This window comes from Arachis hypogaea, chromosome 20 (assembly GCF_003086295.3).
Source record: "Arachis hypogaea cultivar Tifrunner chromosome 20, arahy.Tifrunner.gnm2.J5K5, whole genome shotgun sequence".
Lineage (NCBI taxonomy): Eukaryota > Viridiplantae > Streptophyta > Magnoliopsida > Fabales > Fabaceae > Arachis > Arachis hypogaea.
The window spans coordinates 73,663,066-73,671,475 of record NC_092055.1 but is presented as its reverse complement, the minus strand read 5'-3'; the positions used below and the strand labels follow the sequence as shown (position 1 = coordinate 73,671,475).

Here is an 8,410-nt window from a genome sequence, read left to right as displayed (position 1 = left end):
ACGTTCGCTCACTTCCAAAATGGCCTCCATATTGTGATCCATGGCAATGCCATAAGATCTTCTGTGCCTCTTCCTTGGGCACACATCTATGGATTATTCTATCTGCACATCTCTTAAAGAGATATGGTTCATCCCATAAGTAGTACTTTGCATCAGAAATCAATTTCTTTATTTGCTGCCTGCTGTATTCTTTGGGTATGAATCTTACAGCCTTATAGTTTGCAATGTCTACAAACCATGGTATTTCCTGAATGGCAAATAGTTGCTCATCCGGAAAGGTTTCAGAGATCTCAATAGAGGGGGAGGACGCCCCTTCTACTGGTTCTATCCAGGACTGATGATCAGCCACTTGGTTTTCTGTCCCTTTTCTGTCTCGTATTTCTATATCAAACTCTTGCAGAAGCAACACCCATCTTATGAGCCTGGGTTTTGAATCCTGCTTTGTAAATAGATATTTAAGAGTAGCATGGTCAGTGTACACAATCACTTTTGATCATACTAAGTATGATCTAAACTTGTCAATGGCATAAACCACTGCAAGCAGCTCTTTTTCTGTGGTTGTGTAATTTTTCTGTGCATCATTTAAAACATGGCTAGCATAATAAATGACATGAAGAAGCTTGTTATGCCTCTGTCCCAATACTACACCAATGGCATGGTCACTAGCATCACACATTAGTTTGAATGGTAATGTCCAGCCTGGTGCAGAAATAACTGGTGCTGTGACCAGCTTAGCTTTCAGAGTTTCAAACGCCTGCAGACACTCTGTGTCAAACACAAATGGTGTGTCAGCAGCTAGCAGATTGCTCAGAGCTTTTGCAATTTTTGAAAAATCCCTTATAAACCTCCTATAGAATCCTGCATGCCCCAGAAAGCTTCTGATTGCCTTAACATTGGCAGGTGGTGGTAATTTTTCAATTACCTCTACTTTAGCTTGATCCACCTCTATTCCCTTGTTTGAAATTTTATGCACAAGGACAGTTCCTTCAGTCACCATAAAGTGACATTTTTCTCAGTTTAAAACTAGGTTGGTCTCTTGGCACCTTTTCAAAACAAGTGCTAAATGGTCAAGGCATGAGCTAAATGAGTCTCCAAAGACTAAGAAGTCATCCATGAAGACTTCCAAAAATCTCTCTACCATATTAGAGAAGATAGAGAGCATGCACCTCTGAAAGGTTGCAAGTGCATTGCACAGACCAAAAGGCATCCTTCTCTAGGCAAATACTCCAGAAGGACATGTGAATGCTATTTTCTCTTGGTCCTGAGGATCTACTGCAATTTGGTTGTAACCTGAATAGCCATCCAAAAAGCAGTAATATTCATGACCTCCTAGTCTCTCTAGCATCTAGTCTATGAATAGTAAAGGAAAGTGATCCTTCCTGGTGGCTGTATTGAGCCTTCTGTAGTCAATACACATATGCCACCCTGTAACAGTTCTTGTAGGAACCAGTTCATTCTTTTCATTATAAACCACTGTCATGCGTCCTTTCTTGGGGACAACTTGGACAAGGCTCACCCAGGGGCTATCAGAAATAGGATAAATAATCCCAGCCTCCAGTAACTTGGTGACCTCTTTCTGCACCACCTCCTTCATGCTGGATTTAGCCGCCTCTGTGGTTGAACCACTGGCTTAGCATCGTACTCCAATAGGATCTTGTGCATGCATCTTGCTGGGCTGATGCCCTTAAGATCACTTATGGACCACCCAAGAGCTGTCTTGTGTGTCCTTAGCACTTGAAGTAGTGTTTTCTCTTCCTGTGGATTTAAAGCAGAGCTTATGATCACCGGAAAAGTGTCACCTTCTCCCAGAAATGCATATTTCAGGGATGGTGGTAGTGGTTTGAGCTCGGATTTAGGAGGTTTCTCCTCTTCCTGAGGAATTTTCAGAGGTTCTTTTATTTCCTCTGATTCCTTCAGATCAGGCTGAACATCTTTAAAGATGTCTTCTAGCTCTGATTCGAGACCCTCAGCCATGTTGATCTCCTCTACCAGGGAGTCAATAATATCAACACTCATGCAGTCTTTTGATGTATCTGGATGCTTCATTGCCTCAACAGCATTCAGGCTAAACTCATCCTCATTGACTCTCAAGGTCACTTCCCCTTTTTGGACATCAATGAGGGTTCGTCCAGTTGCTAGGAAAGGTCTTCCTAGAATGAGAGTTACACTCTTGTGCTCCTCTATTTCCAGCACTACAAAGTCAGTAGGAAAGGCAAATGGCCCAACTGTGACAATCATATCCTCAATTATGCCTGATGGGTATTTAATGGAGCCATCAGCAAGTTGAAGACAGATCTGGGTTGGTTTGACCTCTTCAGTCAAGCCAAGCTTTCTGATAGTGGATGCAGGGATTAGGTTGATACTTGCCCCAAGATCACATAGAGTTGTCTTGGTACAAGTACCCTCTAATGTGCATGGTATCATAAAGCTCCCAGGATCCTTAAGCTTTCCTAGTAAGCTCTTTAAAATGACTGCACTGCACTCTTCAGTGAAGAAGACTTTTTCAGTTTCCCTCCAATCCTTCTTATGACTTAAGATCTCTTTTATAAACTTAGCATAAGAGGGTATTTGCTCAAGTGCCTCTGCAAATAGAATCTTGATTTCAAGAATCCTGAGATAGTCTGCAAAATGGGCAAATTGTTTATCCTGTTCCGCTTGGCGGAGTTTCTGAGGATAAGGCATCTTAGCTTTGTACTCTTTAACCTTAGTTGCTGTAGGTTTATTCCCTACAGAGGTGGTTGGAGAAGCCTTCTTAGAGCGGTTACCATCAGCACTTGCAGGTGTCTGATCCCTCATTGGCGTTTGAACGCCAGGCTTGGGGGCTGGATGGGCGTTTAACGCCAGATTCCCTCCCCTTTCTGGCGTTTGAACGCCAGAACTGGACATGGACTGGGCGTTTAACGCCAGTTTTTCACCCTTTTCTGGCGATTGAATGCCAGAGTTATTCCTCTCTGGGCTCTTACTGTCCTCAGAGGGATTTTGGGTAGCAGGTTGCTCGTTGATGAGCGGATAATTTATACGCTTTTTGGCATTATTTTTAGTATGTTTTTAGTAGAATCTAGTTACTTTTAGGGATGTTTTCATTAGTTTTTATGCTAAATTCACATTTCTGAACTTTACTATGAGTTTTTGTGTTTTTCTGTGATTTCAGGTATTTTCTGGCTGAAATTGAGGGACTTGAGCAAAAATCAGATTCAGAGGTTGAAGAAGGACTACTGATGCTGTTGGATTCTGACCTCCCTGCACTCAAAGTGAATTTTCTGGAGCTACAGAACTCAAACTGGCGCGCTTCCAATTGCGTTGGAAAGTAGACATCCAGGGCTTTCCAGCAATGTATAATAGTCCATACTTTGAACGAGTTTAGATGACGTAAAAGGGCATTGAACGCCAGTTCTACGCTGCTGTCTGGAGTTAAACGCCAGAAACAAGTCACAAACCAGAGTTGAACGCCAGAAATATGTTACAACCTGGCGTTCAACTCCAGAAAGAGCCTCTGCACGTGTAACATTCAAGCTCAGCCCAAGCACACACCAAGTGGGCCCCGGAAGTGGATTTATGCATCAATTACTTACTTCTGTAAACCCTAGTAGCTAGTTTATTATAAATAGGACTTTTTACTATTGTATTGTTCATCTTTGATTATCTTTGGACGCCTAGTTCTTAGATCATGGGGGCTGGCCATTCGGCCATGCCTGGACCTTTCACTTATGTATTTTTAACGGTAGAGTTTCTGCACTCCATAGATTAAGGTGTGGAGCTCTGCTGTTCCTCAAAGATTAATGCAAAGTACTACTACTTTTTCTATTCAAATCAACTTATTCCGCTTCTAAGATATTCATTCGCACTTCAACCTGAATGTGATGAACGTGACAATCATCATCATTCCCTATGAACGCGTGCCTGACAACCACTTCCATTCTACTTTAGATTGAATGAGTATCTCTTGGATCTCTTAATCAGAATCTTCATGGTATAAGCTAGATTGATGGCGGCATTCATGAGAGTCCGGAAAGTCTAAACCTTGTCTGTGGTATTCCGAGTAGGACTCTGGGATTGAATGACTGTGACGGACTTCAAACTCGCGAGTGCTGGGCGTAGTGACAGACGCAAAAGGAGGGTGAATCCTATTCCAGTATGATCGAGAACCTCAGATGATTAGCCGTGCTGTGACAGAGCATTTGGACCATTTTCACAAGAGGATAGGATGCAGCCATTGGCAAGGGTGACGCCTCCAGACGATTAGCCATGCAGTGACAGCGCATCGGACCATTTTCCAGAGAGGATCAAAAGTAGCCATTGACAACGGTGATGTCCTTACATAAAGCCAGCCATAGAAAGGAGTAAGACTGATTGGATGAAGACAGCAGGAAAGCAGAGGTTTAGAGGGACGAAAGCATCTCCATGCATTTATCTGAAATTCTCACCAAGGATTTACATAAGTATTTATATCCCTATTTTATTATTAATATTCGAAAACTCCATAACCATTCTATATCCGCCTGACTGAGATTTACAAGATGACCATAGCTTGCTTCATACCAACAATCTCCGTGGGATCGACCCTTACTCGCGTAAGGTTTATTACTTGGACGACTCAGTGCACTTGCTGGTTAGTTTTGCGAAGTTGTGATAAAAAGTTGAGATTACAATTGAGCGTACCATGTTGATGCCGCCATTGATGATCACAATTTCGTGCACCAAGTTTTTGGCGCCGTTGCCGGGGATTGTTCGAGTTTGGACAACTGACGGTTCATCCTGTTGCTCAGATTAGGTAATTTTCTTTTTGTTTTCTTTTCAAAAAATTTTTAAAAATCTTTCAAAAATTTCTCCTTTGTTTTCAAAAAAAATATATATTAAAATAAAAATGTTTTCAAAAATATATTTTTCTTCAGAATTTTTAAGAATGAATTCTAGTGTTTCATGAAGCATGTTGAAGCATGGCTGGCTATAAAGCCACGTCTAAATTCTTTTGGACTGAGGTTTTGGCCTAAAAATTGAATGAATTACACGCATATTCATGCTAAAGCTTGACTAGCTATTAAGCCATGTCTAACCCTCAGATTGGAGCTTTAGATTAAGATTGTAAGATTCCTGGAATTCATATTAAAAATTTTGGAATCCTTATTTTTCTTTTTCAAATGATTTTCGAAAAATATAAAATAAAAATACAAAAAAATCATAAAATCATAAAATTTCAAAAATATTTCATGTTTCTTGTTTGAGTCTTGAGTCAAATTTAAAGTTTGGTGTCAATTGCATGTTCATCTTGCATTTTTCGAAAAATTCATGCATTCATGGTGTTCTTCATGATCTTCAAGTTGTTCTTGGTAAGTCTTCTTGTTTGATCTTGATATTTTCATGTTTTGTGTCTTTTCTTGTTTTTCATATGCATCCTTGCATCCATAGAGTCTAAACATGAAAGATTTCTAAGTTTGGTGTCTTACATGTTTTCTTTGCATTAAAAATTTTTCAAAAATAAGTTCTTGATGTTCATCTTGACATTCAAAGTGTTCTTGGTGTTCATCTTGACATTCATAGCATTCTTGCATGCATTCATTGTTTTGATCCAAAATTTTCATGCATTGAGTCTTTTTCATGTTTTTCCCTCTCATCATTAAAAATTCAAAAATCAAAAAAATATCTTTCCCTTTTTCTCTCATCAAATTCGAAAATTTGAGTTGACTTTTTCAAAAAATTTTAAAATCTAGTTGTTTTTATGAGTCAAATCAAATTTTCAATTTAAAAATCTTATCTTTTTCAAAATCTTTTTCAAAAATCAAATCTTCTTCATTTTTCTTATTTATTTTCGAAAATTTTAAAAATATTTTTCAAAAATCTTTTTCTTATCTTTGTCTCCTAATTTTCGAAAATAACATCATCAATTAATGTTTTGATTCAAAAATTTCAAGTTTGTTACTTGCTTGTTAAGAAAGATTCAAACTTTGAGTTCCAGAATCATATCTTATGATTTCTTGTGAATCAAGTCATTAATTGTGATTTTAAAAATCAAATCTTTTTCAAAACTAATTTCAATCATATCTTTTCAAAAAGATCTTCTTATCTTTTCAAAAATTGGTTTTCAAATTTGTTTCAACTAACTAACTAACTTTTTGTTTGTTTCTTATCTTTTTCAAAACTACCTAACTAACTCTCTCTTTCTCTAATTTTCGAAAATAGCTTCCCTCTTTTTCAAAAATTTCTTTTTAATTAACTAATTGTTTTAATTTTTTATTTTAATTTTCGAAAACTAACCTTTTTTCAAAAACTATTTTCGAAAATCACTAACCCTTTTTCAAAAATAATTTTCGAAAATCCTTCTCCCTCATCTCCTTCTAATTATTTATTCATCTACTAACACTTCTCTTCATCTCACATCACTGCTCCTATCCTTACCCTTGTGTTTGGATTCTTCATTCTTCTTCTACTAACAATAAGGAACCTCTTTACTGTGACATAGAGGATTCCTCTTCTTTTCTTGTTCTCTTCTCTTTCTTATGAGCAGGAATAAGGAAAAAGGCATTCTTGTTGAAGTTGATCCAGAACCTGAAAGGACTCTGAAGAGGAAACTAAGAGAAGCTAAATTACAACAATCCAGAGACAACCTTATTGAAAATTTTGAACAAGTAAAGGAGATGGCAGCCGAACCCAACAACAATAATGCAAGGAGAATGCTTGGTGACTTTACTGCACCTAATTCCAATTTACATGGAAGAAGCATCTCCATTCCTGCCATTGGAGCAAACAACTTTGAGCTGAAACCTCAGCTAGTTTCTCTGATGCAGCAGAACTGCAAGTTTCATGGACTTCCATCTGAAGATCCTTTTCAGTTCTTAACTGAATTCTTGCAGATATGTGATACTGTTAAGACTAATGGAGTAGATCCTGAAGTCTACAGACTCATGCTTTTCCCTTTTGCTGTAAGAGACAGAGCTAGAGTGTGGTTGGACTCTCAACCCAGAGATAGCCTGAACTCTTGGGACAAGCTGGTCACGACTTTCTTAGCCAAGTTCTTTCCTCCTCAAAAGCTGAGCAAACTTAGAGTGGATGTTCAAACCTTCAGACAGAAAGAAGGTGAATCCCTCTATGAAGCTTGGGAAAGATACAAGCAACTGACCAAAAAGTGTCCTTCTGACATGCTTTCAGAATGGACCATCCTGGATATATCCTATGATGGTCTATCTGAATTGGCTAAGATGTCATTGGATACTTCTGCAGGTGGATCCATTCACCTAAAGAAAACGCCTGCAGAAGCTCAAGAACTCATTAACATGGTTGCTAATAACCAGTTCATGTTTCATGTACACTTCTGAGAGGAATCCTGTGAGTAATGGGACGCCTATGAAGAAAGGAGTTCTTGAAATTGATACTCTGAATGCCATATTGGCTCAGAACAAAATATTGACTCAGCAAGACAATATGATTTCTCAGAGTCTGAATGGAATGCAAGCTGCATCCAACAGTACTCAAGAGGCATCTTCTGAAGAAGAAGCTTATGATCCTAAAAACCCTGCAATAGCAGAGGTAAATTATATGGGTGAACCTTATGGAAACACCTATAACCCATCATGGAGAAATCATCCAAATTTCTCATGGAAGGATCAAAAGTCTCAACAAGGCTTTAATAATGGTGGAAGAAGTAGGTTTAACAATAGTAAACCTTTTCCATCATCCACTCAGCAACAGACAGAGAACTCTGAACAAAATACCTCTAATTTAGCAAACTTAGTCTCTGATCTATCTAAGGCCACTGTGAGTTTCATGAATGAAACAAGGTCATCCATTAGAAATTTGGAGGCACAAGTGGGCCAGCTGAGTAAAAGGATCACTGAAATCCCTCCTAGTACTCTCCCAAGCAATACAGAAGAAAATCCAAAAGAAGAGTGCAAGGCCATTGAATTGATTACCATGGCCGAACCTGGGAGGAAGGTTGAGGACAGGAATCCCAAGGAGGAAGACCTCCTGGGACGTCCAATGATCAATAAGGAGCTTCCCTCTGAGGAACCAAAGGAATCTGAGACTCATCTAGAGACCATAGAGATTCCATTGAACCTCCTTATGCCATTCATGAGCTCTGATGAGTATTCTTCTTCTGAAGAGAATGAGGATGTTACTGAAGAGCAAGTTACCAAGTACCTTGGTGCAATCATGAAGCTGAATGCCAAATTATTTGGTATTGAGACTTGGGAAGATGAACCTCCCTTGTTCACCAATGAACTAAGTGATCTGGATCAACTGAGATTGCCTCAGAAGAAATAGGATCCTGGAAAGTTCTTAATACCTTGTACCATAGGCATCATGACCTTTGAAAAGGCTCTGTGTGACCTTGGTTCAGGGATAAACCTCATGCCCCTCTCTGTAATAGAGAAACTGGGAATCTATGGGGTGCAAGCCACTAAAATCTCATTAGAGA

At 38.9% G+C, this 8,410-nt stretch overlaps 1 non-coding gene across 1 annotated transcript; it reads right to left on the bottom strand.

The window, feature by feature from the left end:
- Positions 1-7,031: 7,031 nt before the first annotated feature.
- Positions 7,032-7,139, bottom strand: LOC112788069 (small nucleolar RNA R71). Its single transcript, XR_003195450.1, has one exon. It is a non-coding gene; the product is annotated as a small nucleolar RNA R71 (small nucleolar RNA).
- Positions 7,140-8,410: the final 1,271 nt, after the last annotated feature.